The sequence below is a fragment of the Chelonoidis abingdonii genome, chromosome 1 (assembly GCF_003597395.2).
Source record: "Chelonoidis abingdonii isolate Lonesome George chromosome 1, CheloAbing_2.0, whole genome shotgun sequence".
Lineage (NCBI taxonomy): Eukaryota > Metazoa > Chordata > Testudines > Testudinidae > Chelonoidis > Chelonoidis abingdonii.
In genome coordinates, this window is record NC_133769.1 from 215,421,276 (window position 1) to 215,443,382 (window position 22,107).

The 22,107-nt window shown below is 44.6% G+C and overlaps 1 long non-coding RNA gene across 1 annotated transcript in view; it reads left to right on the forward strand.

The window, feature by feature from the left end:
• The first annotated feature begins 17,792 nt into the window (after window positions 1–17,792).
• Window positions 17,793–22,107, forward strand: part of LOC142045809 (uncharacterized) — a 46,358-nt gene continuing 42,043 nt past the window's right edge. Inside the window, exon 1 of the long non-coding RNA XR_012654682.1 lies at window positions 17,793–18,013. This is a non-coding gene — a long non-coding RNA (uncharacterized LOC142045809). The remainder of the gene's footprint in view (window positions 18,014–22,107) is intronic.

The window sequence follows — 22,107 nt, forward strand, 5'->3', positions numbered from 1 at the left end:
TTCAGCTACGAGAATAGCGTAGCTGAAGTCAACGTATCTTAGATCAACTTACCTCCCATCCTCACAGCGCAGGACCGATGGCCATGGTACCCCCATCAACTCCACTTCCGCCTCTAGCCCTGGTGGAGTTCTGGAGTCGACGGGGAGTGCATTTGGGATCGATTTATCATGTCTCATCTAGACGCGATAAATCGATCCCCGATAGATCGAGCGCTACCCACTGATCCGGCAGGTAGCGTGTACATACCCTAAGAGTGTCCACACAGGTGTTTGGATTGGTTTAACTAAACCAGTGCAAGTTCGTGTGTGGACAAAGCCTGAGTGTGTGAACAGTCTGAAGCAATATCTCTGACGGGGAATTTCCCTATTCATCTCAATGGGGTGCTAACTCAAAGACCTGTTGCTCTAGAGAGTCCTCACCCATGCCATTACAGCAGAGGGCAGAGGCAGGAAGAGAAGAATGTAGTGAATCCAGCACAGCCATTCAAGTAAATATACCCCAGCTGCTTGCATAGGTACTGAGGGGGTTGCTACCCCTCCTGTGGAGAAGAAGGGCACCATGTATCACTGCCCCTTCATCTGAGGGGGAAGAGGGACGGCAAGTGTGGAGAGGCAGGGTCACAACATGGAGGCCTCCATAGCAGGGTGTGCCTAGACCCTGGATTGCCTTCATCTGATCCCATCCCCATCTATGTGCACAGAATCCCATAATCAATTATAAGTAACATTGGTTGCCTTCCTCTAAAGCAGGGGTTGGCAACCTTTCAGAAGTTGTGTGCTGAGTCTTAATTTATTCACTTTGATTTAAGGTTTCGCATGCCAGTAATACATTTTAAGATTTTTAGAAGGTCTCCTTCTGTAAGTCTGTAATATATAACTAAACTATTGTTGTATGTAAAGTAAATAAGGTTTTTAAAATGTTTAAGAAGCTTCATTTACAACTATATTAAAATGCAGAGCCCCCCCAACCAGTGGTCAGGACCCGGGCAGTGTGAGTGTCACTGAAAATCAGCTTGCATGCTGCCTTCGGCACCTGTGCCATAGATTGCCTACCCCTACTCTAAAGCATCACGTATTTTCCAGTGCCAGGTGGGAACACCAGAATGAATGAATCAGCTGTCTTATCTGGAATGGTAAATCCTATGTGCCAAAAGGTAACAAGCAGAAAGAAGTTTTCATTAATTGTATATACTATAATATCTGGTACCATCTGAATGCTCGCTACTTTCTTGACTGTGTAACTTACTAATTATACTTATTGCAACTTATTTGCCTCTGTAGTTACCTGAGAGATATTATATAATGCTATATCACATGGTACAGTGCTAAGTCACACACAAAATTAGGACAAAAATATGCAATTTTCTGTGTAGTAATGGGTGTTAAATTACTAGTTTAGAGTAGTATAGTTTACATAGTACACTTCATTCCCCTTCCCAACACTAACAATACTGATCTGATTTCTGTATTTTAAATGATTGGAGGAGGGAAATCAAAAATCCTATTCATACCTCAACTATAGCATTTTGATTCCCAAACAGCCAGATTACTAGTAGCAAAACGATGTTGCGAGAAAAAAAAATCAAGTAAATGCAGCTTGATGACATCCCTATTCCCACCCTGTTTTATATTCTATAAGCAAAATATGTACTATGCAGACAAACAGAGGGGGTGAAAAGATGCAGGTATTAGCAATGACTTATCAAGTCATTCCTTCATAGGCAAGAATATTATCTACTACCTGATCTAGAATTACAGTACTTAAATTTCAAGTATGCTGGAAAGCTTGTCTCTCACATGCAACAGAACCTGGTCCAAAAAAAGGTATTACCTCACCCATCTTGTATCTCTTACATTTTATGAACTAAATTTTCTGAAATTGGTACCTCCAGCCACACAGCTTCAGACTGTGATCAGGTGAAGTTAAGAAGGATCACGCCTCTTTAATACTTGGATGGGACACCTCCAAGAAACACCTAGCTATAGCAGGAAGCGGTGCTTATGATTCAGCAGATAGCGCTCTTCTTTCTGCGTCAGAACTCAGGCAATGTCCCTGTCTGGGGCCAAGAGGCCCTGTGCTCCTGGACGTGTTAGCTTTCAAAAAGATGTCCTTCAAGTCTCTGCAAGGTCAAAATCCTGACAAGGGATAGCAAAATATTCACAGCAAACAATTTATCTGCCAAATTCAGCCCATTTTCTGTTTCTGGATTATCCTCAAACAGTCTGATTTTCATTTATTTGGTTGTTTTGAATTGTTCATCTGAACATATGTATTCCTTGCACACTATTCACTGTGATTATTGCTCTGAGTAGCCATCATTTGTAATTCCTGATCATCTGCCTCTCCCCACATTCCCCATAGTGCCTAAGTAGGAAGTAAGTGATGCAGAGGGGCCTCCCAAGTCCCTAATTTATAATTACTGGAAAACAGCCATACAGAGCCTGAAACTCATTAACTCAAAGACTCCTTTGCACCTCTCTGGAACTCTAAGGGGTTCTAAAGCCATCCACTAGGGTATGTCTACAGAGCAAAAGCTGTGCTTGAGCTAGCCTACTTAAGCTAGCTTGAGTCCAGTTAGCAAGGGTAGCAATAGCAGTGAAGACAAGAGCATGGGCCTGAGTATACACTTGGCTTGCTAGGCCATTCTGTAGCCTGTGCTGTGTTACACTCTCTTCACTGCTTCGCTGTGCTAGCTGGATTCAAGCTGGTTTGGATAGGCTAGCCCATGCAATACCCTAAGGTGCCTTTGTGCTGCCAGAGTGGTGTAAATGGAGCTTAGAGTAGACGCGAATCAGACTCACAGCGCTCATGCGAATGGGACAGCCACAAGCAATCAGCATTCAGGGAATAAATGGGGGAAATGTACAAATGATGCATTTCTAGCCATACAGCAGTCCTACACTGTGAGCAACTGAAACCGTTCCTCTTCGTTATCATACAATATAATATTGTTAACAGTTGGTTTTCCTTTTCAAAACTGTGCTCATGAATGGTCGGCTACAATTACTGTTGCCTAGTTAAAATGTGGCTGATCCCAGGCGTCGGCAGTGTGCTCAGTACTTTAAAACACCAGAGGGGTGATTACATTTTAAAAACTAATCCACAGAATCCAGAAGTGTAGATCACTGTACCCAATATGCCTCCCTTTGAAGACCTGTAAACTGGACACATCTTGAGTGGGTGGGTGGGTGGAGTGCAAAGCGAAGGAGGGATCTGATAACAGTTACGGTTTTGTGGTAAAGATTGAAGACTAGGGCCAGATTGTGAACTCAGATCCTTAGTGTGACCTTACTCTAATGAGAACTTCATGCATTGTGGAGGTGACAAACTGAATCTGTACGTGAGACAGTACTGGGGTGACTCACTCCACATACCTGTCGACAACTAGCAGAAAAGTATGTTAATGTTGCCTCAAACAAAAATGCTGGGTTTCGCAGTCAGGTTGTGCTTGTGTTAGCTAAAGGCTGAGCAAAAGCCCCAAAAGAATTTTAAAGAAAAGGTCAAAACCTTTTTGTCTAGTCTGCCTCAAGTTCATCTTAAGGGACATGTGACCACTGCAAATCTAGTCCTTAGTCAAATGCTGTTGCTTTGATCGAAAAATCCTAAATACATAAACTGTCATTTTTATTTTTCCTCTTCAAGTTTTATTTTACTCTGCAGGTAAAATAGCTTCTTATTTTCTGACAACCTAATAACTTACACCAGGGGTAGGCAACATCTGGCACACGTGCTAAAAGCGGCACATGAGCTGATTTTCAGTGGCACTCACACTGCCCGGGTCCTGGCCACCAGTTCAGGGGCTCTGCATTTTAATTTAATTTTAAATGAAGCCTCTTAAACATTTTAAAAACCTTATTTACTTTACGTACAACAATAGTTCGGTTATATTTTATAGACTTATAGAAAGAGACATTCTAAAAACGTTAATGTATTATTGGCACGCGAAACCTTAAATTAGCGTGAATAAATGAAGATTCGGCACAGCACTTCTGAAAGGTTGCCGACCCTCGCTTACACTGTTCATGAGAGAGGTAGTGTTGCCCACTGGACAGAGCACAGGCCTGGGTCTCAAGAGACTTGGATTCTATTCCTGCCTCTGCCACTGGTTTACAAGAACGAGGTATTATTATCATTCATGGAGAAGGTTTCACTTTCTGGCTGCCCTGATGCAAGTTATTCCCATCATATAGTGATCTGGACTATTGACTAAAGACGGTACAGTCAACCCACAGGTCAATACAACTACAGGGAACCTACAGAAGATGAACCATTCAAGAAAGCAAAAGAGCTCTTTTCTCTCTCAGTAATAGATCTTAAGGGTGCTTTGATCACTTTGTGGATTTTAAATTGCAGCCAACATGTTATGAGGCTGCTTGTTACAGCAACAGTGCCCTCTGGTTTCTGGCAAATCAGTGCTCAGCATAGTGCCTGCTGTGCCTGCACTGCTGCTACCCATGCTACTGTGACTACTGTGCTACTTAAACTCACTCTATGTCTGTGAGCGATAGCACGGGCAGGGGAATCACACCCTGAGCTCACGGTGTAGAAATAGCTTTTATTGATTCACACTGGAACAATGCCACCCACCACCTTCTTTTCTGGTGTTTCTTGCAAAAATAGGCCCCTAAGCCCCCTGCCTTCAGGAAAGGATTTGTAGCTGTGGATCGCTAGTAGAAATACTTGCCTAAGTCCATGTGAGGACACAAACCCCTCTCCTCAGCATTTCCCACTGGCTGGCTTAGGCAGCTCCCCATTCTTTGGTGCCTCTCTCCCCCCATGCTTTGTACAGGGAGTGTAGGTGTCTAATCCAGGCTTTGTGGATTCCAGTGATTTTCAAGGTGCCTAAGTCCCCTTTTAGACCCAGGCCTAACAGACTTCCAAAAATATTTCATCCCGTGCCCCACTGTGACATGCATGAAGAATCACGAGTCTCTCTATGAATTCTTTCTGGTCTCCAGGATGAAACATTAAATAAGGCACCTCCTTTGGAAGAGGTTTTTGCCTACTGAGGCCTTGATCTTGCAAGTCCTCATGCAGTGCAGAGGAGAGCAAGGCTATTGGGTTCCCATGCAAGTATGAGCAGAGGCTTCCCATAGACATAAGCACTACTGCCCTGACCCAGCAAAGCACTTAAGCACATGCTTAAAATTATGTGCTTACTAGTAAGCATGGATGGAGAAGGGGTATGTTTGAGGAGATCCTCAGCATGTAAATGCGACACTTAGCTAAATGTTCCTCTTAGACCTTCCTCCATCTTCAAAGCAGAAGTAACCAGGTAGCTATACAAGAGAGTGCTCAGTAATGCAGAACTGAATTCCGGTGATCCCTGCCCTGCTTATTACTTTTTGCCTTATGCACTGAGCCCCTACACTGCGGAGGATAAAGCCGTGAGTCTGCAGACTAAAGTAGTGACAATAGGGATGGCACGATGGAGTTCTACTTCGGCTATTACAAAATGTACTAACACTCCCCATGTGACTCTCCTCTGTCAAATTCCTCTCTTCATTTCTCCTCCATCTGCCCCTTTGCTGCCTCTTCTCTGGTTTCCCTCCCTTTCTTCTCTCTCTACCTACTGAATGGTGGGATTATGATGCAGCCTTGCGCTGTAAGCTCTGTAGTGGAGGTGCTCTAAGCCAATGGGAGCGAGCTCTCCCATTGGCTTAAGGACTCCAGCCCTTGTGAGTAACAGTAGCTATGTTGGTGGGAGAAGCTCTCCCACCAACATGGTGCTGTCCACACCAGCACTTAATGGGTATACGTTACGTCGCTCGGAAGTGGCTAATTCACACACCCCGAGAGACATAACATATGTTGACTTAAACTGTAGTGTAGTCATAGACTCAGAGGAAAGTCACTCCTTTCACAGCTCTCCCTGGAGCAGTGGCACTCTGACGTCAGTGGTGAGGAGCCAGGGAGAGGAACACAAATAACAGACACATGAAAAGAGTTCAGAAACAACAGATCATAGGTGCTGTTGGAATTTCCTTGATGGTTTTTAGTCCCCAGAGACTCTCCATTAAATTATTAATTGCTAGCAATTACGATGATGATTTATGAGCATGGATAATGTGCCTGGTGCTATACAGCAGTGGTTCTCAAAGCCAGTCCGCCGCTTGTTGAGGGAAAGCCCCTGGAGGGCCAGGCTGGTTTGTTTACCTGCCACGTCCGCAGGTTCAGCCAACCAATGGGGCTGCGGGAAGAGGTGCAGGCCGAGAGATGTGCTGGCTGCCCTTCCCACAGCCCCCATTGGCCTGGAGCGGCAAACCGCAGCCAGTGGGAGCTATGATCAGCTGAACCTATGGACGTGACTGGTAAACAAACTGGCCTGGCCCTCCAAGGGTTTTCCCTGAACAAGCGGCAGATCGGCTTTCAGAACCACCGCTATACAGAACACAGAATAGATAATGTCCCCGCCCTGAGGAGCTTACAGTCTAAAATGCCAAACACACAACCATAGAGGATCCTTGGAAAAAGAGAACAAATGCAGCATTCAGGCAGAGTTGGTGATCAGGAGTCAGGGAGCCAGCAAACAGCAGCATGGCATGTCTTGTTTTCTATAACAATTAATAATGCACTGCTTGGAGGGGTGAATGAAGCCTGGTAACAACACCTAAGAATGCTCAATACTATCACTGAATCAGAGAAGATATGGAAACGAACCATTTGATCATTCAGACACTATCTCTGCCAGTGCAGGCTGTTCAATTTATGCTGCCTGAAATGGTCAAGTTCCTTACCACAGAGAAGGCATTTTTTTTCTCCCTTCAGCACAATGCAAGTGGTATTTCTTAATTACTGGAGAAAAATCAGTAGCCTCTCTATCTCTGACCCTAATTATGGTAGACCAAGTGTATGTACTCTTGCCATACACACTCTAAAGCAGTGGTCCCCAATCTTTTAGTCTGGTGGGCACCAGACGAAAGACCATAGCGGCGGTGCAACATCTGCCGAAATGCCGCCGAATTTCTGCGGCATTTCAGTGGTGACGCCTCTCGATGACGTCGCTTGTCGGTGGCAAGTGGCGTCATCGAGAGGTGTCACCACTGAATTTTTGCAACGTTTCGGTGGCGACGTCTCTTGATGACATCATTTGTCGGCGGCAAGTGACGTCATTGAGAGGCGTCGCCGTCGAAACACCGCAGAGATTCGGTGGCATTTCGGCAGATGCTCCACGGCCAGCCAAGACGAGGGCACATTTAGATGCCCCCGTGGGCGCCATGGCAATCCCTGCTCTAAAGATAGCATGATGTACACATTGCATGTGGCTCCTGACATTTCACTGCAAAAATTCCATTTTGCTGCCTAAGTGCCCATGGAAATCAGCAGCCCTAAAATTGTCAAATGTTTGTACTGTACTTCATTCCCCTCCCTGCTCTGCAAAGCAGGAATCACAGCAGCACTCTTCACTTGATGAAGAGGAGCATGGAATGCTGAAAAAACGGCCTAGCAGTGCAGGAGGGGATACTTGCTTCCTTGGGGGTGGTTCATTTGCCCTCTCCTTACAGGTGAGAGAACTATTGGAAACTCCCCCTTCAGGGAAAAGAGTGAGACGAGAGATGGTCTTTCCCACTCTTTGGTTGGCAAAGAAAGTGTCTTGTAGCTCTCCCAGAGAAGCAAACAGGAAGAGGAACATTGCATTGACAAGTATCTGGATCCTTACATGCTATCCAAACTTTTGCACTCTCCCTTGACAACTTTGCCCCCACCTCAACCACACATCCTCTCATCCCTTGGTTCTTTGGAGAGTGATTTTTAAAAGGAAATGCTGCACTCTCCACGCAGGGAGAGTGGGGGAGAAGGAGATGGACTAGATCAGCAATGGCCACTCTGAATGTGAACTCTCTTCCACAGCTTTGGACAGATGCCTATTCCTAATTCTTATCAAATTTCTTACTACATTCAGTTTGTGTAAAAATAAGATTTTACAGAATCTAAAACTACAAGAAATTTTTCCAGGAAAAGCGTTTTGCTTTTTTAAACATCCAGTCCAAATTGTGTTTAAAAAAATATATTAACAAATGACTATTCCCCCTGCTACACGTGGCCTCGTCCCAATACATCAGGACTTTAAGGTGAACTTGACAAGATTCCAGACTACAAAAGTGAAATCGACTAGTCTTCTTTCCTTATCAAGACTAAGAGAGGGGAGCAGAATTAATACACAGAAAAGGAAATGAGTTGTTTAAAATTCTGTTAAGTTAGCTAAGGTGTTATTTTCAACATAAGGCTCCAATTCAGCAAAGTACTTAAATACATATTTGATTTAAAGCATGTGTTTAAGTTCCATAGACTTGAATCCTGAATAGCTATATTGAATCAAGGCCTCAGCAAAAAAATTTAATTTTCCTTTAAAATAAGTGGGGCTTGATTCTTCATGGCCGTGCATTTTTGAAAAAAATACGTAAACTTGTCTAACTTATTAAAAGTTTTTTTAATATGAGCCAACAATTATGACCACGGTTGCACTTTAGCTATGTTATGGTATAAAATAGAGCCAGGATTCCATCCTAGGTGCCCAGTCATTGTCATCTGTGCAAAAGGAGTGCATATCAGGTGATTAGTATTTTACACTCACTTTGCACAGGTGTCACTTTGGAAGTGAATTAAACTAAATCAAATTAAGGCCTCTAATTCAGAATGAGAGGGCTCAAAGTTTTGTTACAGTTTAACTAACCCATTTCAAATTCTCACTTTTAGTTAATTTGAATTAAGCTTCCCATGTAGACAACCCTCACAGTGCTAAAGTAATTCCCAAATGCAGGATTATAAATGACCTGAAGGAGAGCTGATTGGAAATGTTTTATCAAAATAAATTTTGATGAAAAAATGCCATTTTGATCAAAATTGAAATTTCTTGATTTCAGTGAAATTTTCTTTTGGGAAAAATGAAATGAAGCATTTTAACATGGAATCATTCTGTTTTGACATTTTTGGACAGGAACATTTGATTTTTTTGTTTTCAAATGACCTTTCAAACAAAACACTCTTTTTAAAAAATATTAAAAACACTTAAAAAAGTTAGAAAAGGTCAAAATTGGAATGAAATGTTTTGATTTTATCTAAATTCAATTCACTGAAACAAATTTGGGAAGGAAGGGGTTTTGTTCTGTGGGCACTATTGATTTATTTTGTTTTTCCTTCCATTTCAGAAAGGAAGACATTTTGGAATAATGGAATTCCCCATTAAATGGAAAATCCAGTTGCCATCCCAGTTCTACCTAAAGGAGCTCTTTTCCTCCCTCTGCGCATAAGGCTGCCATTCCTTGGCTACAGTGAGCTATGAAAAAAAAGAAAGAGAGAAGTTTTACCTTGAAACTTATAAGCCAGTTTGAGGCTTAACATGATTCACCACAATATGTCAAGCTGGGCTTAAAAATGGACTTTCCTAGTCAAGAATCCTCTGAGGGAATAAAGAGTCTGAGTTTTTCACTGAATTAGTTGTGCTGAAATCATTTATTTTTCTCCTGACCTATCTACATTTACTAAACAGTGGAGATTTGCCCTTTTGTCTGTATGTGGCTTGAGACACGTTATCTCAGACATAAGCTCAAAACTATCATGGATCTGAATTTGAAGTAACATTTCTAATAATAACAATAATACCTAGCCCTTATACAGCACTTGTCATCTGTAGAGCTCAAACTGCTTTACAAAGGAGGTCACTATCATTAACCTCATTTTAAATGTGGGGAAATTGAGGCAGCAGGAGGGTAAAGTGATTTTCCCAGAAAACCAGTCAGATTCAGGAATAGAATCTAGGTATCCTGCATCCCACTGCAGTGCACTAACCACTAGACTACATGCTGTGCTGTCTTGTTCATCTTTGTAAATTGAAGAATGGCTCCAGCAAATACATTCTCTTAAGAGAGCTGGCTCAGCAGTCAACTGCCATCTTTCTGTGGAAGAATTAGTGAAAAGTAATTCTGTGGGCTTTCCACCCTCCTGTATGATTTCTCTGTAAACGGGGCTTCCATTGTTTCTGATTCCACCATGCTTAATTTGCATAGGATACAGGTAAGTGGCTAGAGCCCTGAGTGGATACAAATATATATCTGTGGGTGCAGACATCTGCAGATATAAATCGGTATCCATGGAACTGCAGGGCTTTTCCAGGGACCGCAGCGGCAAAAGAAGCAGAACATGGGGTCGTCGCTCCCAGGAGCCTGTGCCCCTAGCCGGCAGCTCCTCCAACGTGGCTGTACCGCCCCCATCCCTTCCGCACAGCTCTCTGCGTCTCCTTATCAGTAGGCAGTACAGCTGAGCCAGGGGAGCTGCCGGTGCAGGGCATTGGCTCCTAGGAGCGGCAGCCCCACGTTCTGCTCATTTCAGCGCTACAGTTCCCGGGAGAGCCCAGAGGTTCCACGGATACTGATTTATATCAGTGGCTATAAATCTGTGTCCGCACACGGCTCTATAGGTGGCTGTGACAGCCCCTCCTGTCTGGACAAACTGTACAGCCCAATACCAATGAGTATCCATAATGCCTAACATAGTGTCAATACATACATTTCACAATGATACAAATGAACAGCATGTCATAGGCTTTCAGACTTCACTCTATACACTTTTGTAATACAATCAGTTGATTCAATTGCTTATCATTCTAGGTTCAGACTCCCTTGTCTTTATAGCCCAGCAAACCTTTGCAATGTATTCTTTGAAAAGTAAAACCCAGATCAACCTTCTCTCTCCTCCCCCACTTGTCGGTGTGAGATTTGCTTCCACTCCTTGTTAGCTTGATGGGTCTGTTTACCGGCAATATGTAAATACATTCTCATTGTCTTTCAAAGTACTTAGGAAGTAACTCTCGGAGGGGGAAACAGAATTCCTTTGTCTAGGGTGAGGTAAATCCTGCTTGGCTGGCAAACACATTTTAAGAATTATAATTGTAGCATATTCATAACTGTTTGGGCACATCCTGTGCATACATCATGCTAGAATATTAATGATCAGTGAGCTATTAGTTTTCAAATGATACTTCACAAGGCATATTTTGTACAAAGATTATAGTGCGTCAGCTGTGAATACGGGGCGCTTAGTGTCACAGACATACTGCATTCTAGTTTTATCAGAGCAGCAGTAGTTTCAAATAAGGGCAATCGTTGCTCAGGCCCAGATAAAAAGAAACAAGATTCTGGGTCTATCTCATTCAAATCAGCGCACTTGGTGATCTTAGGCAGCTACAGTATCTAAGCATACCACTGGATCTTAGAGCTCATCTACACAGCAAGTTAGTGTAGGGCAAGCCACGGTGCGAATCTAGAGTGGACTAGCCTGCTGCGCACTAACTGGCCATGGGGACACTGCTAGATCAGGGGAATTTTGTTTTAAATATCTTATTTAATAAGCCAAAGAACCCAGATGTGCCTTCTCTTTTAAAGAAATCTATGAAGAAAGAAGGAAATCCTCTCCGAGTGTAGACAATAGCTTACAGGCACCTTCTCTTGTTTTGATACAAACTGGGAGGTAAAAGGCCTGTCCTGTCGGGAAGGCACTGGACTAGTGTATTGGAGACCTTGGGTTCAGTTCCTGGCTCTTGCTTCCTGTGTGATGTCACTTAGGGTATGTCTACACTGGCAGAGTTACAGCACTGGCAGTTACATTGCCACTCAAAAAGAATAAGAGTACTTGTGGCACCTTAGAGACTAACAAATTTATTTGAGCATAAGCTTTTGTGGGGTACAGCCCGCCACTCAGAGAGCTCAGAAGGGAAACTGCTGTTGTGTGTTCATACTGTCAGCTGCCTTCGCAATAGCATGTTCACACTTGCGGCACTTGCAGCTGTATTTGGAATGATGCACTCTAGACAGCTACCCCAGAGAGCATCTCTTTCTCTTCTGCAGCTCAGAGTTGTGCGAAGGCGGAGGGGATCACAGGGCATTCTGGGTCCTGTCCCAATGCCCCATGATGCATTGCTTTGCATCCCATCAATCCCTCTGCTTCCATCCACATTTGGCGCCATCTTTCAATGGTTTGTGTACTGTGCGCTCTGCTTCTTTGGTCTGCAGGAAGGGATCCCGCACTGTTGACCACTATGCTGCTTGCTCTGACCAACATGTCACGAATGGCAGTGGAGTTACAACATGAGATTGATTGTGGCATTAACAGAGATGCTGACCACAGCGGAATATCACTTTTGGGCTCGGGAAGTCAGCACTGAGTGGTGGGATCACATTATTGTGTATGTCTGGGATGATGAGCAGTGGCTGCAGAACTTTTGGATAAGGAAAGCCACATTCATAGGACTGTGTGATGAGCTCGCCCTCAGCCCTGCAGCGCAAGGACATGAGAATGAGAGCTGCCTTGCTGTTGGAGAAGCATGTGGCAATTGCACTGTGGAAGATGGCTACTCCAGACTACTACCGATCAGTCGCTAGCCAGTTCAGAGTGGGAAAGTCGACTGGTGGACTTATGTTGACAAAAGTGTGCAAGGCCCTTAATCGCATCCTGCTCTGAAAGACTGTGACTCTGGGCAACGTACATGACATTGTGGATGGCTTTGCACAAATGGGCTTCCCTAACTGCAGAGGGACAATAGATGGCACACATATTCCAATTCTGGCACCAGACCAGCTAGCCACTGAGCAGGGCCAGCTTTAGGAAGTGCGGGGCCCAATTCGAACAGTTTCGACGGGGCCCCAGCAGGGATGACTTAAAAAAAGAAACAACACATGGGGCTTGTACTCACCGGGCGGTGCTCCGAGTCTTTGGTGGCACTTTGGCAGCAAGTCCTTCACACACCACAGGTCTTTGGTGGCACTGAAGGACTCGCTGCCGAAGTACCACTGAAGACTCGGAGTGAGCGAAGTACCTGTCATCGAAGTACCGCCGAAGACCCGGGGCACCACCGGGTGAGTAAAAATTAAAAAGGCACCTCTAGCTAGGGAAGGGATTCTCACTGAGTGCGGGGCCCTGTTAGGTGTGGGGCCCAATTCGGGGGAATTGGTGGAATAGGCCTAAAGCCGGCCCTACCACTGAGTACATTAATCGGAAGGGGTATTTCTCTATGGTTCTGCAGGAACTTGTGGATCACTGTGGGCATTTCACAGACATTGACGCGGGCTGGTCTGGAAAGGTGCATGATGCACACATCTTTCGGAACACTGGCCTGTTCAGGAAGCTGCAAGCAGACACTTTCTTCCCGGACCAGAAGATCACCGTAGGGGAAATAGAAATTCCCATTGTGATCCTGGGGGACCCCACCTACCCCTTAATGCCATGGCTTATGAAGCCATGCATGGAGCACCTTGACAACAGCAAGGAGCGGTTCAACAACAGGCTGAGCAAGTGCAAAATGACTTCTGAGTGTGCTTTTAGCCATTTAAAGGCCACTGGCACTGCCTAAATGGAAGTCTGGACATGGCCGATGACAATGTTCCTATGCTTATAGGCACGTGCTGTACACCCCATAATATTTGTGAAGGGAAGGGTGAAAGCTTCACTCAGGGCTGGACTACTGAGGCACAGGCCATGGCTACACTGGCGCTTTACAGCGCTGCAAGTTTCGCGCTCAGGGGTGTGAAAAAAACACCCCACTGAGCACTGCAAGATACAGCGCTGTAAAGCCTCAGCGTAAACAGTGCTGCAGCACTGGGAGCGCGGCTCCCAGCGCTGCAAGCTACACCCGTAGAGGATGTGGAGTACATGCAGCACACTTGAAATTTCAAGTGTAGCCATACCCTCAGTGCCCGGAGACTGAATTTGAACAGCCAGAGACCCGGGCTATTAGAGGGGTGCAAAGTGGGGCCATAAGAATCAGGGATGCCTTGAGGCAGTAATTTGAAGCTGAAAGCCACTAGCATTTGTTGCTATGCTCGGGAGTGCAGTGCTTGTAATGCTAGGAGGTGATTGTGATTGGTGTAGAGGATGCAATATGAAGGTTTAAGAAAATTGCCTGTTGCTCTGCAGGTTTCTGTTTGCTTTCAATTAAAAGAATAAAGACTGATTTCAAACCAACACAATTCTTTTATTTAAAAACAACAACCAGAGGAGAGAGACGAACAAAAAAACACATAATCACCGAGGGGTATGGGGGAAGGGAGGGTCCTAGGAGGAGGTGGGGTCCCGGGAGGGTTAAAGATTTGTGTATTTCCAGGTGTCATATCCAACCTTCTCCTTCAGAGTACAGTACAGTGGGTACTGTACTTCATCACGGCTAAACTGCAGAGGGACAAGTGTTGAGTGCAGTGAGTACTGGGAGTCAGCAGGGCACCCCGGCCCAGGAAGCCATACACCTCTCATCAGGTGGTTTTTTTACAGTGCTGCAACTGCGCCATTTCTGTGCATGGAGTGGCTTGGCAGCGTGTACACCTCAGGAGTTACAGAGCAGAAAGCGCTTTACTGTGCAGAAACTTGCCAGCGTAGACAAAGCCTTAGAGTTTGATTCTGTTCCCATTGAAGTCAATGGAAAACATCCTATTGACTTCAGTAGGAGCAGAAGCATTGTTAAATACAGGATGATGCTACTTCCACTATCTCACAAGAGTGTTGTGAGGATAAACATAGCAATGTTTGTGAGGTGTTCAGATATTAGAGTGATGGAGGCTATACAAATGCCTAGACAAGGATCAGCCAAAGCTTTCCATTACCTTCATACAACAAAGGTCATATAGAAATCAACAAAAGAGTGGATTCACTTGGTTTTTAAGAGGTTATCCACAAGTTACATTTTAAAAAAAAACCTTTGGCGTCTGGGCACACATACTGAATATATATAGAAGCTATCTGAGCTCTCACCTACAAATCAAATAGCACATGAAAGGCAGGAACGCTGACTCATAAAATATGAGAATGATAGAACAAAGGGAAAGATGTTGGCACAACATAAAGGCTTAAGTTGAGAGAATTTGTTTTTTTCAGATTTACAGCAACCATCATAGACATAAAAAATCCTTCAGAAAGCACTTTTCTCAAATTCAGACGCTACATAAGATGAACAAAAAATAGAGTGCCCCCTAATCTTTATTGGGTGAGCTTTAGCTGAAGAGAGATCCAACAAGTCATAACGCCTCTGGAAATTTCCTCAATAACATTGATGTGGAAGATTTTCAGCACAGGGTGCTCTTTTCAGAACTCCAAAGATATGGCTGAATTTGTCATTCATTGTGATAATGCACAATAATAAGTAAGACTTCATCACACTGCAAATGGATTTCTGTTGACAATCAAGATGTCTAGATGTTCTCAAATGCTTTAAAATCCTGCACCTTGAGAACCAGTGTGGTTTAAGATTTCAGAGGGGTAGCCGTGTTAGTATGTATCAGCAAAAACAAGGAGGAGTCCTTGTGGCACTTTAGAGACTAACAAATTTATTAGGGCATAAGCTTTTGTGGGCTAAAACCCACTTCATCAGATGCACAGAATGAAAAATACACAAAGCACATGCTATATATATATATATACTACTTACTGTATTTTTCACTCCATATTTAATTTAAATTGACTTTTGAAAAGTTAGCCATCAAGGGATAAGAGGAAAGTCCTCTCATGGATCAGTAACTGGTTAAAATATGGGAAACAAAGGGTAGGAATAAATTATCAGTTTTCAGAATGGAGAGAGATAAATAGTGATATCCCTGAGGGGTTGGTACTGGGACCATTACTGTTCAACATATTCATAAATGATCTGGAAAAGGGGGTAAACAGTGAGGTGACAAAATTTTCAGATGATACAAAACTATTCAAGATAGTTAAGTCCCAGGCAGACTGTGAAAAGTTACAAAGGAATCTCACAAAACTGGGTGACTGGGCAACAAAATGGCAGATGAAATTCAATGTTGATAAATACAAAGTAATGCACATGGGAAAACAATCTCAACTATACATACAAATGAAGGAGTCTGAATTAGACTGTTACCAGTCAAGAAAAGATATTGAAGAGTACTTCTCTGAAAAAATGACTAGGTTCTCTCAAAATATTCACTCAATGGTGCAGACAGCAGCAGCAAAAAAGCAACCAGAATGTTGCTGGAATCATAAGAAAGGGATAGATAATAAGAAGTATCTAATCGTCCTCACTATTACTCCGGTATGTGTACACACGCCCCTTGAATACTGTGTGCAGACTGGTCCCCCATCCCAAAGAGAGATATTAAATGGAAAAGGTAAGAGACATGGGCAATGAATCTCTCTCTTTGCCTAAGAAAAGGGATAGATAATAAGACAGAAATATTCATATTGCCTCTATATAAATCCATGGTATGTGTACATTTGAATCTGTGTGCAGATCTGGCATCACCCATCCCAAAAAGATATATTGGAAATGGAAAGGTAGAGAGATGGGCAACTAAATCATTAGGGTATGAAACAGGAGGAGAGATTAAAATGTAAACTTGTTTGTCTTAGTGATTGGCTGAACAAGAAGTAGGACTGAGTGGACGTGTAGGCTCTGACGTTTTATATTGTTTTGTGTTTGAGTGCAGTTATGTAACCAAAAAAAAATCTACATTTGTAAATCGCACTTTCATGATAGAGATTGCCTTATGGTACTTGTACAAGGTGAATTGAAAAATACTATTTCTTTTATCATTTTTGCAGTGCAAATATATGTAATAAAAATAATATAAAATGAGCACTGTTTACTTTGTATTCTGTGTTGTAATTTAAGTCAATATATTTGAAAATGTAGAAAAACATCCAAAAATAGTTAATAAATTTCAATTGGCATTCTATTGTTTAACAGTGATTAAAACTACAATTAATCATGATTAATTTTTTTAATCATGATTTTGAGTTAATTGCATTGTTTTGAGTTAATTGCGATTAATCAACAGCCCTACTTATCAGGGTACATTATTATTATTTATTATTATTAATTAAGGGTCCTTACTCAGGTCGTGAAATACTGAGTGTTGAACAGTCATTACTCAAGCAAATCTGCCATTTACTTAACTGAGTAAGGAGTTTAAGATTGGGGCCTACAAGGCCTTGCAAACTACACTTATATCTGCAAATTACATGCATGTTTAAAATGTTCTTATAGGTCATTTTCCTTATGATTTACAGTATAAACAATACGAGAAGGCTAAAATAAAATAAAAGGCCATTTGTGTACTGTCCATATAAAATAAAAGGATCTGATTATAACAGCAATGCTGTGGAACTAAGAAAACTGAATAGAAGTGAAATGAAACCAGATATGAAATGTGAGGATTTTACTATAGAAATGAGACAGATCTTTGTCAAAAACATCTTACTAGCTACAGTCTGATATACACAAGAGGAGCAAAACATCCAGTGTACCAAAGGCTAACAGAATACAAGAATGTTGACAGAGCTGTCATAACTCCTGTGCATCCTCTTTAACATAGAATGAATGATAAATGCCATGAGGAAAGCTCAAAAATTATGATGCTGGTCACACTAATTGATGAACTAGCTAGTTGTCTGACATGTTTTGCCTCACGGTAAATGATACAGAGCAACACTGGCTCCTCTAGAAGAAATTTCTCTCCATATCATCTTCAGAGGCTATAGACAGTTTGCAGAGACCATCCCATGGAAGATCTTCAAGAGCACTCTCTACCCAACAGGGATTCCTCTAGGCATGGTTTTCAATAGCAGTTGCTGCCTGCCAGGGTCCACTGCATAGACAGGGCTTGTGGCCAACAAGTGCTCAGAGCAGCTAAGGATGGAGGGTGAATAGGTGGCTTTAAGCTACCTTTGTGCTCCCCTGTTCCAAGCACCAGTCTGGTCTCCAGCATATATTAGAATAGCTGCAAGGTTGTTCTAATTTATACTGGCTGCCTTTGGGCCCCAAGGGAGCTGTTCCCTCAGCCACGGTTGGGCACAGAGGAGCTCCAGCTGTGTTAAGTGAAGTGTATGGCTGCTTTGAGCAGCACAAAGGAGCCAGAGCAAACCAGTGACTTTGACCTTGGGGATTTTTCTTTTCTATCCCCTTTGTTCCTCCTCTGTCCCAGTCTCTCCATCATATCTGACTTTCTGGAGTGGTATCCTGGAGGCACTACACCTTCCAGAATTTCAATGACTTAAGCTGCACAACCCTCTTGCGAGGTAAGCAACATCCCCATTTTACCAGTGGGTACACTGAAGCACAAAGACGGTAAGTAACTGGCCAGAGGTCACACAGCCAGCTTGTAGAAGAGCCAAGAACTCAACCCAGATTACCTTCCTCTCAGTCCTGTCAGGGCCGGTGCAAGGATGTTTCGTGCCCTTGGCGAAACTTCCACCTTGCGCCCTCCTCCTGAGGCACCCCCCCCCCTGCGTTGAACCTCGGGGACATCGTCCTGATGGTCTCACCCTTCCACTTCACAAATCTTATGGAGGACTACAGCATGCTCGGTTTACTCATCGCTGGGAGTGCTGCTTTTCCCTACGTCTGTTGCCGTGAGACTTCTCATCTCCGCCTTTAAAACGCACAAGCCACACATCACAGTCATTCGATGCCCAGCTCACGCCTGCGTGTTGAACGGTCCTTTGCTCCTGTCCAGCTCCCTGTTATACGGTTTCTCTGAGCCAGGCATTAACGGAGTAAGCGGGGTTCCAGGATCACAATGGGACTTTCGACGTCCCCCACTGTGATATTCCTGTCTGGAACGATACTAGACCTAAGTCTCTGCCCTGCCGCTTCCTCGAACCTGCCGAGTTCTGTTCGAGCTGCGTGCATCATTGCACACTTTCACAGGCCATTCCGTGTGAAAACTGTCATTGCGATGAAATGCCACGGTGATCCCGACAAGCGCCTGGCGAACCATAGAGAAATAACCCTTTGCCGAATAACGTACTCGGATGCTGGTGATTGCGTGGTCAGCCAGAATCGGAATTATGTCTCCACTCTTCTTGCCCTTCACAGTTTAGGAAACCCTTTAGTGCAAGCATCCAGAAATGCACCTGCACCTTTCCCGGGTCCCCAGGTTTCTCTGGTATCAGGATGCGACATGTAATGGCGCCTCCCCCTGCAAATCTGTATCGGCCTTTCCCTCTGTCCTCAAATCCCGGTCGAATTTCCCCTTCTCGACCCCCAAACCACTCTCATTCATGGTTTGAACCCAGCCCATTCGCAGCTGTGCCACTTAAAAGTAGCAAATTCGTTCCTTCCCCTGTCAGATGAACTCCCGCACCCCGTTGCTATCCCGCCTGCCTCATTAACCTGCACCTATCAATTCGGATCGCGAGCTCGTAAGTCCGCTCGTTGACGTCATTGTTGCACGCCGTCTCCGTCGAGTGTTCGCACCCGTAAACGTCTCGTCACCAATACTCTTCTCAGGGTCGGCTCCTGGAGCGCGCCCGGTGACGCGTTAGTGTGTCCAGGTGACGGCTACGGTCTTACCACGCTTACGCGTATACCTCTCTTCTGCAAGATACAGGGATATTACCTCTCGCTGCCTCAGTCCAGTTGCTGTTGCGTGAGACTGCTCGCGTAGATTCTGGCGAGACCAACAAGGTTGCCGAGCTCCCTCGCTTCCTGGGCAACTCGTCGAGATATCCGGTGGGTTTTTCATCACTAAAGTTCTGCAGCAGCCGCTAGTCTCCCAGCCTTGCATGACCGATGTGATCCACCACTCATGTTTGTTTCCCGAGACCCAAACGGCGGTGTTCCCGGTGCTGAGCACGATTCCGGATTACTGCCACGAGCCTTTAGTGTTCAGGCGCCGTCAAGAGCTGCCCATATTTATTTCATATCTGAGCTACTCCTCATTGTCCTTGGAGCATACGGATAAGCTAACTGCCAGAGATGATGTGCTGCACATTCATAGCAAGAGTCATCAGCAGGTCTGGGCTCCATTTCTTACTTGCAATCACGCGGCTACCAACGAATGGCTCAACCGGTTGAAATGGAACAGCGAATGCACCACGGTGTCGTTGGACAGAGCGGACTGCCCGGCACCATTCGTTTTCGACCTTACCCAAGCAACCACGCGGCCAAAAATTGGGAATTATGATGGTTGCTCTGTTGGTGTGCCCACAAGTGCCTACCACCTCACACTAGGCTTCGACATGCCTGCAAGTGTGGCCCACTGCAGTTCTGGCCTTACACGTGTGCTCGACCCAGCTGTACTACCACGCGCTGCAAAACGTGATAAGATGGTAGCCTATTATTCCCTTTGCCTGTTCGATGTAGCCGCCGTAGATATATAGTCATGTATCAGCAAAAAGAACGGTTAGCTTGCCGTCCACCTTGGCCGTTGCGCTACACTTTCAAAGATGTGCTAGTGCTGTGTGAGGGGGTATCAGCGCTGAACTTCTCGGTGTCCACCATTACAGAGCTCAGCCAGTGCTGCACTTCTTGTACTCGCAGACTGTGCGGCTGTCACCTGGTCCTCGCGTCCGGTGTGGGTAGCCAAACCAGCGTGGTGATGCAGGCGCTGTTCAGGTTGTGGCACATCATCAGCGCTGTTTATTGGCTGCCAGGGGTATTAGGGAGGTATCCCCACGATTCCTGTATACAACAAACCGAATGTCTGAGCTGGGAGGTCTCATCTCAAACAAGCTGGCCTTTGCCTGCAAGCTGTTGGATGCGAGCGGCTTTGAGATGTTCAGCTGTTTGTTGACGGACAAGGGCGGACGGCGCGGAGGGGGGGGGGGCGGGAGAAGTTGTTATCTGGTCTGAAGAGTCTTTTACATTTAAGGAGTTGATGAGAGGGGTGGGGGGAATGGCCGAATTGAAGGCAGGGACTGTCACACAGTTGTCTGCTCCAAATCCCTCTCTCTGTCTCCCCGACGCTACTGTATATCACCCCAGCCCTGCTTTTGAATTGCAAGCGCAGGGAAGCTCTGTCACGTGTCTGCTGCCAATTCACCACTCTATCTTCCCCCGCTCCTGTCATACTCCACCACGCTCTTTAAAGATGTTGCAGATACTGCTGGATGCTCACATGCCATAACAGCCGTGCCCTGAATGTGCCACATCGCGCTGGTATGTCAATTGCACCATCCAAGCAGCGCTGATGCTGAAATGTGGACGTACCAGCGCGGCATTCCCCGTGCACCTGCAGCTCCACAGCCCCTCGATCCCCGCAGCCACTGCAAAAATGTAAGTGGAGCTGCCCTTGGACTACCATTTATTGAGCATAGCTTTTGTGAGTACAGTCGCTTATCGGATGCATAGAATGGACATACAGTGAGGATATATTAGACTATACGAGAAATGAAGATGGGAGTTGCCAACAATCTAGAGGCTAATTAATTAGATGGATATTCTCGACAGCGGAGAAAAAACTTTGTGTAGTGTAATCAGAGTGCCCATTCAAGACAATTTGCAGAGGTGTGAGGATATTAACTGGGAGGAATAGATTCATGTGTGTTAATGGCTAGCCATTCCGTCTCTATTAAGCCTAACATTGTGTTGTTCTAGTTTGCGTTTATTCAGTTTCAGCTGTTCTCGTTGGGTTGTTTTTGAAGTTTCTGTTGCAAAACTTGCATCTTATACATCTGTTCTGAACGAGCGAAAGGTTTAAGTATTCTCTATGTGTTTGATGTTTGATTCTTGACGTCTGATTTGGCTCCTTATTCTTTTGATAGCGATGTCGGTTTGGCATGTACCTTGGCAGGGGCATTGCTGGCACGTGGTGGATCTATATTAGGTAGAGTGCGGGGAATTGCCATGTGGCATGGTTGAATGATGTGATTAGGTCGTGATTATCGGGTGTATGATTAATTGTGCGCAAGTTCGGCATGGTTTGTTGCAGGATAGGTTCCTGGGTTAGTGTTTTGTTCTGTGTTGGTTGTGGTGGTATTGCTTCGTGGGGGCATATTAAGCAACGGACAGGTCGGTCTCAAAATCTGTGAGATGTGAGGATCATCTTTCAGGATAGTTGTAGATCTTGATGATGCCTGAGAGAAGTTTTAGTTGAGGCTGAGATGACGACTAGTGGCTTCTTGCACTATTTTCTATGTTGGGCCTGCTCTGGTAGTAGGTGACTTCTGGGTACTCTTCTGGCTCTGTCAATCTGTTTTTTCACTAGTACGTGTGGGATTGTGTTTTTAGATGCTTGATAGATCTTATGTGGTGTTGTTTCTGTCTGAGGGATTGAGGCAAATGTGGTTGTATCTTAAGCTTGGCTTCTAGACCACGGAATCATGTGCGATGTGTGTTCATGGAGTGAAAGTGGAGGCATGAAGGTAACGTTCGCGTGGTCAGTAGGTTT